We start from the raw sequence: 11,140 nt of genomic DNA on the forward strand, positions 1-11,140 counted from the left end.
TTGTCCCCCTCCTTCCCCTTCCCCCCCATGGCGTCTTATAATCAAGTATAGGATCTGTAAATACTTTCACATTATACAATGGTCAGGTTATAAGGATGGATTGTACCAGCTGGAATGAAAAATGGTAAAGAGGACATAAAATCAAATAAGAGAACGAAAAAGATCAGGTATTTTGCTTCCACCTGGATATAAATTTAGTTCTTTCTAGTTCTTTCTCTGGATGCACGTTTTTCTCTCCATCATGCGTCTTTTGGGATTGACTTATATCCCTGCATTGTTGAGAAGAGTCCAGTCTATCAAAGTTGGTCATCACACATACGTTGTGTCTGTAATTGTGTACAAATTCCTCCTGGTTCTACTCTTCTCACTCAGCATCAGTTCTTTTAAGCCTCTCCAGGTAAATATGAAGACCGCCTGCTCCCCGTTTCTTATAGCGCAATAATATTCCATAACATGCATATGCCACAATTTGTTCAGCCATTCCCCAATTGATGGATACCCCCTTAATTTCCAATTCTTTGCCACAACAAAAAGAGCTGCTATAAACATTTTTGTACATATGGGTCTTTCTCCCATTTCTATTATCTCTTTGGGATATAACCCTAGGAGTGGTATTGCTGGATCAAAGGGTATGAAAGTATTTATAGCCCTTTGGGCATAGTTCCAGATTGCTTTCCAGAAAGGCTGGATCAGTTCACAACTCCACCAACAATGCATTAGTGTTCCAGGTTGCCCACATCCTCTCCAGCATTTGTCATTTTCCTGTTTTGTCATCTTAGCCAATCTAACTGGTGAGATGTGGTACCTCAGAGTTGTTTTGATTTGCATTTCTCTAATCAATAGTGAATTAGAGCATTTCTTCATGTGCTTATAGATAGCTTTAATTTCTTTCTCTGAAAACTGCCTGTTCATATCCTTTGACCATTTATCAATTGGGGAATGACTTGTATTCTTATAAATTTGACTCAGTTCTCTGTATATTTTAGAGATGAGTCCTTTGTCAGAGACATAGGTTGTAAAGATTCTTTCCCAATTTCCCACCTCCCTCCTAATCTTGGTTACATTGGCTTTATTTGTACAGAAACTTTTCAATTTCATGTAGTCAGAATTATCCATTTTACATTTTATAATGTTCTCTAATTCCTGTTTCGTCATAAAGTCATTCCCTCTCCACAAATCTGATAGGTAAACTATTCCTTTCTTTAGCACACTGCTTACAGTATCAACCTTTATACCTAGATCATGCACCCATTTAGACTTGATTTTGGTATATGGTGTTAGATAATGGTCTATGTCCAGTTTCTGCCATACTATATTCCAGTTTTCCCAGCAGTTTTTGTCAAATAGTGAGTTCTTATCCCAAAAACCAGGGTCTGGGGGTTTATCAAACAATACATTACTGTAGTCGTTGACTTCTGAATCTCGTATGCCTAATCTATTCCATTGATCCCCTCCTCTATTCCTAAGCAAGTACCAAGTAGTTTTGATGACTGCTGCTTTATAGTACAGATTGAAATCTGGTAAAGCTAGTCCACCTTCCCTAGCATTTTTTTTTCATTAATTCCCTTGATATTCTGGACCGTTTATTCTTCCAGATGAATTTTGTTACTATTTTTTCTAACTCTATAAAGTAGTTTTTTGGTAAATTAATTAGTATGGCACTAAATATATAATTTAATTTAGGTAAAATTGTCATTTTTATTATATTAGCTCGACCCAGCCATGAGAAATTGATATTTTTCCAATTAGTTAGATCTGACTTTATTTGTGTGAAAAGTGTTTTGTAGTTATGATCATACAGGTCCTGGGTTTGTTTTGGCAGGTAGATTCCCAAATATTTTATAATGTCTACAGTAACTTTAAATGGTATTTCTCTTTCTACTTCTTGCTGTTGAGTTTCATTGGAAATATATAGGAATGCTGAGGATTTATGTGGGTTTATTTTATATCCTGCAACTTTGCCAAATTTATTTATTGTCTCAAGCAGTTTTTTAATTGATTCTCTAGGATTCTCTAAGTATATCATCATATCATCTGCGAAGAGTGATAGCTTGGTCTCTTCTTTGCCTAACTTGATTCCTTTGATTTCTTTTCTTCTCTAATTGCTACTGCTAACATTTCTAGTACCAGATTGAATAAGAGGGGTGATAGTGGACACCCTTGTTTCACCCCTGATCTTATGGGAAATGCTTCCAGCTTCTCCCCATTGCATATAATACTTGCTGATGGCTTTAAATAGATGCTACCTATTATTTTAAGGAAGGCTCCATTTATTCCTATACTTTCTACTGTTTTTAATAGGAATGGATGTTGTATTTTGTCAAAAGCCTTTTCTGCATCTATTGAGATGATCATGTGGTTTCTGCTAGTTTTATTGTTGATATGCTCAATTATACTGATGGTTTTCCTAATATTAAACCATCCTTGCATTCCTGGAATAAATCCTACCTGATCAAAGTGTATTATTCTTGAGATAAGTTGCTGTAGTCTTTTGGCTAGTATTTTATTTAGAATTTTTGCATCTATATTCATGAGGGAGATTAGTCTATAATTTTCTTTCTCTGTTTTATCTCTTCCTGATTTAGGTATCAGTACCATATTTGTGTCACAAAAAGAATTTGGTAGGACTCCTTCTTCACTAATTTTCCCAAATAATTTGTAGAGTATTGGGATCAATTGTTCTTTAAATGTTTGATAGAATTCACTAGTGAATCCATCTGGCCCTGGAGATTTTTTCCTAGGGAGGTGACTGATGGCTTGTTCAATTTCTTTTTGTGAGATGGGATTATTTAAGTAATTTACTTCCTCTTCAGTTAATCTGGGCAACTTGTATGTTTCTAAATATTCATCCATTTCCCTAAGATTGTCAAATTTATGTGCATACAATTGGGAAAATTAATTCCTAATTATTGTTTTGATTTCCTCTTCATTGGAGGTAGATTCACCCTTTTCATTTTTGATACTCATAATTTGGTTTTCTTCTTTTTTTTTTTATCATATTGACTAAGGGTCTATCAATTTTGTTGGTTTTTTCATAAAACCAGCTCTTGGTTTTATTTATTAGTTCAATAGTTTTCTTAATTTCGATTTTATTAATCTCTCCTTTAGTCTTCAATATTTCTAGTTTAATATTTAATTGGGGATTTTGAATTTGTCCTTTTTCTAGGTTTTTTAATTGCATGCCCATTCTGTTGAGCTCCCTTTTCTCTAATTTAATCACGTATGCTCTCAGGGATATAAAACTTCCCCTAAGAACTGCCTTTAATGCATCCCACAGATTTTGGTATGTTGTCTCATTATTATCATTCTCTTGAATGAAATTACTGATTGTTTCTATAATTTCTTGTTTGACCCACTCATTCTTTAGGATCAAGTTGTTTAATTTCCAGTTAGTTTTTAGTCTGTCTTTCCCTGGCCCTTTATTGCATATAATTTTTATTGCATCATGATCTGAGAATGATGCATTTAATATTTCTGCCTTACTGCATAGAATTGTAAGGTTTTTATGCCCTAGAACATGATCAATTTTTGAATATGTGCCATGAACTGCTGAGAAGAAAGTATATTCCTTTTTATCCCCATTCAGTTTTCTCCAGAGATCTATCATACCTATCCTCTCTAAAATCCTGTTCACCTCCTTAACTTCTTTCTTGTTTATTTTGAGGTTGGATTTATCAAGTTCAGAGAGGGGGAGATTAAGGTCTCCCACTAGTATAGTTTTGTTATCTATTTCTTCCTCTAATTCCTTTACCTTCCCCTCTAGGAATTTGGATGCTACACCACTTGGTGCATATATGTTAAGTAGTGATATTGCTTCATTCTTGATGGTGCCTTTTAACAGGATATAGTTTCCTTCCTTATCTCTTTTAATTAGGTCATTTTTGCATTTGCTTTATCTGAGATAAGGATTGCTACCCCTGCTTTTTTTACTTTAGCTGAGGCATGGTATATTTTACTCCAGCCTTTTACCTTTACCTTGTGTGTATCCCTCTGTTTCAGATGTGTTTCTTGTAAACAGCATATTGTAGGATTATGATTTCTAATCCATTCTGCTATCCATCTCTGTTTTATAGGAGAGTTCATTCCATTCACATTTACAGTTATGATTGTTATCTGTTTCTTTCCCCTCATCCCATTCCTGCCCCTGTTAATGTTAGTATTTTCCTTCCCTTCTCCCTTCCCCCCCTTAATAGTTTTCCTTTTGACCACCGCCTCCCTCAGTGTTCCCTTTTCGACCCCCTCCCTTTTCCTCCCCTTTTCCCCTTACTACTTCCCTCCCTACAAATCACTCCCACCCCCCTTTTGTAACCCTTTCCCCCTCCTACTGCCTTTAGGATATTGTTATACTTAATGAGGTATGCTATTTTTTCTTCGCATCAAGAATGACAGGAACAGATCTCATGCGAAGCTCCTCTCCCTCCCCTCTTTCCCTCTAAAATGATGTGTGTTCTCCTTGTTTACCTTTCTAAGTCACTGTTGCTTCTCGTAATTGGAGGTTGAATTTTCCATTGAGTTCTGGCTTTTTTATCAAGAAGGTCTGGAACTCTGTTATATCATTGAATGACCATCTCTTTGCCTGGAAGAATATGCTCAGTCTCGCTGGGTATGTGATCCTTGGCTGTAATCCGAGCTGTTTTGCCTTCCTGAAAATTGTATTCCACTGTCTCCGATCTTTCAGTGTGGAGGCTGACAAATCCTGTGCAATCCTCACTGTGGACCCTCAATATTTGAATTGTTTCTTTCTGGCCGCTTGAAGTATTTTCTCTTTTATCTGGTAGTTCTGGAGTTTGGCCACAACATTTCGAGGATTTTTCAGTTTGGGATCTCTTACAGCAGGTGTCTGGTGGATTCTGTCGATTTCTATTTTCCCCTCAGGTTCTAGTATCTCAGGGCAGTTTTCCTTAATGAGCTCTTGGAGAATGTTGTCCAGGCTCATTTTTTCATCATAATTTTCTGGTAGGCCTATGATTCTCAGATTATCTCTCCTGGATCTGTTTTCCAGGTCAGTTATTTTTTCTTTGAGGTATTTTACCTCTTTTTCTAATTTTTCATTTTTGTTGTTTTGCTTAGCTAATTCTTGGTTCCTCATAGAGTTATTTGTTTCCATTTGTTTAATTTTGGTTTTTAGCAAATCATTTTCCTTGGTTAATTTTTGAAGCTCCTTTTCCATATCATACACTTTTCTTTTTAGAGAGATGTTTTCCTCATTATAATGTTTTTCAAATTCTGCTATTTTCGTTTTGAGAGAATTATTCATTTTGTCTTCTATCTCTCTCATTTTGCTTTCAAAGTTCCTTTTGATCTCATCTAGGAGAGCTTTCTGTGCTTGGGATCCATTCCCTGTTGAAGTCTCAGTTGTGGGTGTGGAGTCCACAGTGTCTCCCTCTGAGGTTGGTTCTTCCCTCTGAGGATAGTAGGACTCTAGAGTCTTTGTCTTTGTAGTCTGCTTTCCTCCCATTTTGAGGCAGTGTCCTAGCCACGCCCTTCCTCTAGGATCCCAAGCCTTTATTGTAGAGGGTTTTGCCCTGGGGCAAGAGTTACTATATTTTCAGGGTCAGAGGGGGGGTTTGGAGCAAGTGGGGTTCACTCTGCCATCCTTGTCTTTGGAGGTCCTGAAAGGGACTTAAAAAAAAAAAAGATTTCTGGGCTATGAAGTGGTAGCCCCAGGAGTGTTTGCTGTCCAGTATAGGGGCCCCTATATTTGCTTCTTACCTTGCTCTTTCCAGTCCCAGCCCTTTGGTGATAGGCCTGATAGTGGACCTTGTGGTTGGTGGGAAGACTTGCCCTCCGAGTTGATCAGGCCCCTTCCAGGCCTGCGTCCGCCACGCCTTCCCGCACAGGCCTCTGTGCCTTCCCAACCTGCGCCCGCCGCACCTTCCCGCGCAGGCCACCGCACCGTTGCCCGCTATTATTCCTTATTAGAACTTGTCCTTCGCATCCATGTATTGATAAATCTGGAAACGGCCACAGCTGCTGCTGATCTGGAGCCCCTCTGGCTGGCGGCTGGTCAGGCCCGCTCTGGGGCTAAAGCCTCTGCATGGGGCTGGGCTGGGCTCCCAGAGTGTTGCGCTGGCCGATTCCTGCCAGCCCGCCAGAATGTTCTCAGCGGGAGGTTAGCTTCTCTGTCATTTTGTGGGTTCTGCAGCTCCAAAGTTTGTTTAGAGCCCCCTTTTTACATGGATTGGGGAGGGTGGAAGCCGGAGCCGCGGGAGGGTCGTGCTTCTACTCCGCCATCTGTCGTAGGGTTATTAATTGGCCAAATCACAATATTGTTTCTTAGGGAATAGGGAGCTTGAAGGGAAGGTGAGAGACTGGGACTCACCAGTCGTCGGCTGAGCAGTCCAAACACACACGATATTTATCACTTAAATTTGATGTCTTGAATGGGTACGGCTCGTGGTCCCCCAAGACAATTACACCAGTAACATCAAAGATTACCGATCACAGATTGCCATAACAGATATAATAATATAAAAAATGTTGAAATGTTGTGAGAATTACCCAAATGGGACACACAGACACAATGTGCCACAAATCTTCAATTTCTTTAAAAAAAAAAAAAGGCAATATCTTTGACATACCTGTAAAAGTCAGCTGAAAGACATTGCCTGCCTTTGAGGGGCTTACATTCTAATGGAGGAAGCCAAAACATAAAAGGAAGCTGAAAAGGTGGGGGAGAGGTCTGAGGAAAGACTTGGGAGAGGAATGAAAACATGGTTGGCCTGGGCCCTTTGCCTAAAACAGAAGCTCTGAAAGGAACCCACTAATCAAAGAAAGGGACCACAGGATGGAGTGAACTCTAGGGCGAGGAGACTGTTGTTTGTGGTGAAGCCTGGGGAGGAATAAAGAGACCCCTAGAGACCTGCAGGGGCCTAGGAGCCATGCTCTGTGGACCAGACCAAGCCTAGAGGACTAGTCCCACCCCACACCCAAGAGGTCAGGGCCCAGAACAGCTACAAAAGTTCCAAGTCGAATCTGCTTAGTTTGCCACCTGAAGAAGGATGGGGTAACTTCCAGTCAAGGTCTCTTCTCCCTGTGGGTGAGCCCTTCCCCCTGTGCTCAAGGAATCCTGGACCAGGCTTTTCCTCTGAGGAGCAAGACTTTTCCTTTCCTTCTTGTGGCTGGGCAAGGCCCCGTCTGCAAGCAGCAAGACAGACAGAGACCTACTAGAACTTTCTGAAGTGGTTTGGGTTGGTTAAAGTCTCCCCATGTATTTGGAAATATGGATGGTAATTCCCAGATATGTTTACAAGTTGCCACACAGACTTTTCCCAGTACTCTTTAGCAGAAGTCACCAGGGAAGTCTTTCCCATAAAATGTGGAGCTTCCCCCAGTCACCCAAGAGCTTCCCAGAACCTGGGATGGCAGGCTTTGTGTGGCAGGTATAGGCAGGGGGGCAGCAGCTGAAATGTGGGCAGGGAAGAAGAAACAGGACTATCGTTCTGGAGTCTGGAGACTTGAAGGGGACCGATGGGCAGCAGGCCTGCCAGGAAACCAGACAGTGAAGGCTTTAATAACTGGATTTGAGCCTGGCGGCCTTTCTCCCGCCAGGACCATCAGTCTGGGTTCAGTTTCCACCAGTCCTGCAAACTCCCCCATTTTCCTGGGGGGCGGCCCACCATTCTTCCACCGAGTTCACAATCTCCATGCTGTAACACGTCTCTCTTCCGCCCCACACAGGTTATTGCGGCCAAGTGAACCACCCCCCCCCCCCCCCCCCCCCCCCCCCCCCCCCCTGCCTTTTTTCCACCCCCACGGCCTGCATCCTTGTTCAAGACCTTACCATTAGCTCAGCTCCACCCCCTTCAGATATTGCGGCCAAGTGAACCACCCCCCCCCCCAACACCCACCCCTCACACCTGCTGCCTTTTATCCACACCCACGGCCTGCATCCTTGTTCAAGACCTTACCATTAGCTCAGCTGGACTTTCTTAACAGCCCCTAATTGGCCGCCTGGCCTTGCTCCTCCCCAGCCCATCCTCCACTCAGTTCCCAAATTGACATTCCTAGAGCAGAAGGTATAATAAGCCTGGCAGCCTCCCTACTCTAGAAATGCCAGTGGTTCCCTGCTGACTCTGGCCTAGAATCTGCTTGTTTAGTTAACAGAGAGCCCTCCACAGCCTGCCTGCTATCTCAGCCTTGCCTTACTTCACATCCTTTTTCTTCCATCTCCTACTTCTGCCTTTGCACAGGAGCCCTCAGATGCACTTCCACCTCCCCTCCCCCTCTCAGAACCCCGACTCCCTCACAGGCTCCCCAGGCCTCCTGGTCCTGCCCACTCCCCTCCCCAAAGAGACTCAGTCCTTCCTGAAATGGCTTTGTCTACCCCTAAGTAATCGGGTGGCTCTAGTTGAGCGAACATTTCTTGGGGACAAGACTGGATTCTTTGTCTTTGTACCTTCAGCACCCACCACGGTGCTCTGTAGAATACAAATCAGGAGTGAAAGAATTTTTTTTTTTATTTGAAAGAGATCCGTGGTTCAGTGTGGGCCATCCCTCTGCCAAACAGGTCGAAACCCGGCTCTGCCTCAGTAAATCTTCTGAGAGAGTTTCCCTAAGCTCAGAGATTGTGACTCACCCATGGCCACATGGTCTACAACTGGAAGTCTGATCTGAACTTGGATCTTTAGCCCTTCAGGCTCCCAGACACCCCATGTTCATATTCTTGTGCCACATGATAAAACATTTAATTAACATCTTCATTCTTCTCTGTTTCCTGCCCAAGTTTTTTGCCCCATTTTTGGCCACCCCCCGCTGAACCTTAATTAAAGCTTCAGGCGATGGCTTTTCGGAAGTCTGCTGCCAAGCAAGGCCCTGGGACCAGCTCCGCTCCCCAGCTGGGAGACATGAATGAGCTGGGGCTCATTGCCTGGCAACAAGGCTGCTTCTGTAAGCAGCGCCCATCAGCAGGCTTCTTTGTGCAGTGACAGGCTCGGTGCATGTGTCGCTGAAGCCTGCCTCAGTGCAGATGGAGGGGGCACATCTTCGGGCCTCAATGATTTCCCATATTCAATGGCTGTTCCTGTAAGGGTCTCCTACCCCAGGCCTTCCACCTCTCCTTCACTCATCTTGTTCTAGGGAGTGAAGAGAAGCTTCTCTTAGGCCAGGAGAGCCAGGGGAGAACTGCTTTGATAATAACTGGCTGTGTGATCTGGGGCAAGCTCTTCAGCTGCCCTGGGCCTTAATATCCTCAACTGGAAAAATGAGGGGGTTTGTCTGTCTCTGAGGTTCCTTCTAGCTCTGCTGTTCTATGACTTTTTAATGATGGTTATTTTAAAAAAAATAGATTTTTATTGAACATTTTAATTTGAACACCAGTATGACTAATTAGATATCCTTAGTTATGAGTTAACACTTAGACAAGATGATTTTAACTTCTAACATATCATAATCCTTTTTAGTCATTCAAAAGCCCCATCAGCTTTGGTTTTGTCTTTTTATTCCCCATTCGATTTTTCCCCTTATGTGGCTATAAATAAATGTAATAATAAATATGAATAAGTAATTGCCGTTTGCCCTTCCTTTCGAGGAGGACCGATAAACTCGTAGGGTGATGCCTTACTCGTGAATTGGATTTCAGTGACACAGAGTTGCACAAATGCATCAGCCTCACTCTCTCTTTCAGAGTCATCAAAGTCCAGACACAGGACAAAAGTCAGAACTACTGGCGATGGCCAGGGATGCAGTGGATAGCCTTGCTGTCTTTGATGTGGACCAAGAGCTAAGCGCTCCACAGTGCCTGTATCAGCTGCCTTCAGAGCTGTTGGAACAAATTGTTCTCCTTGGCCCATTCTGCTGGGAGAAGACTTCCCATGCTTGGGGTTTACATCCCCCTAATCCATGGGTTGGAGGACTGTCAGTTACCCTCAACCTTGTTAAGCCCATCACTGAGATAGGTTTACTGGGGTGTGTCCATTGTGAATGCTACAGACTCTTATTAGAGTCACAGGTGAGAGTTGGATGAATCAGGTAGACACCAAAGGTGGAGGAGCAGCCCTGAAAAGGGCACCAGACGTGCTCGTCCTCCCTGGGTGTCCCATGCAAATGATTTCAGTGACCACCCGAGGGAATATACTTTGAAAGCCAACACTTTTATGGAGAAATTTTGACTGGATGATAATTTAGTTCGGTAGAATCACATGTAGTTCAAGGATAAGATCCAAAGAGTGCTGGTTAATGGACCAGCATCAGCTGGGAGGGGAGTGAGCACCTAGGAGATCCAATGATCAGCCCTTGGATCTGTACTCTTTAATGTGTTTATCAGTGGTTTAGATGAAGGCAGAGATAATATATAAATAAAATATGCACATGGCAGAAAACCAGGAGGAACAGCAAACACATTGAATGAAAAAGTGAAGATCTTGAATGTTGTTGAAAATCTGAATCAAATCAACTGAAATTTATTAGAGATAAATGCAAATTCCTACCCTTGGGTCCAAAATGTCAACTGCAAGATAGGAGAATGGAGAGGGTGAGGCACAGTCAGGAAACAGTTATCACTAAAAAAAAAAAATTTGGAGGATCTAATGGTTCATCAGCACAATAGCAGCTGTCAAAAAAGTTCACTTGGGTATCTGAATAGATGGCTGCATATGGCTTTGGATAACAGAGGCAATAGCTATGCTATGTACTTTACCCTGTACTTACTGCTTCCAGATTCTATGTTCAGTTCTGAGTTCACTTTCTCAGCCTGAGAAAAGCAAGTAATCTTTGTTCAGCCCAAATAAAACTAAAACAAGGGATAATCATCTTAAAAAAATCACCTTTTGTCTTTTCTTACAAAAATGATAATAATAAATAGCATTTATATGATGCTTTACATTTTACAAAATCCTTTAGGAGTATTATCTCATTTGTCTTCATAAAAATCCTGCAAAGTAGGAGCTATAGTTATCCCCATTTTACAGGTGAGGAAACTGAAGTAGATAATTAAGTGACTTGTTCAGCAGCATACAGCTAGTAAGTGCACAAGGCTGGATTTGAATTTAGGTCTTCCTGATTCCAGGTCTAGCACTGTATCCATCATTCTCACTGCCTTTAAGAGATGTGATTGATTTTGTGGATTTCACAACCCACAACTTTCCTGGTTTTTAACTGTCTCAATCACTATCTTCAATGACATCTAGGGATTTTCATTATT

The sequence above is a fragment of the Petaurus breviceps genome, unplaced genomic scaffold (assembly GCF_028583685.1).
Source record: "Petaurus breviceps papuanus isolate PSGF00001 unplaced genomic scaffold, PetGlider_PUasm1.0 567, whole genome shotgun sequence".
Taxonomy (NCBI): Eukaryota; Metazoa; Chordata; class Mammalia; order Diprotodontia; family Petauridae; genus Petaurus; species Petaurus breviceps.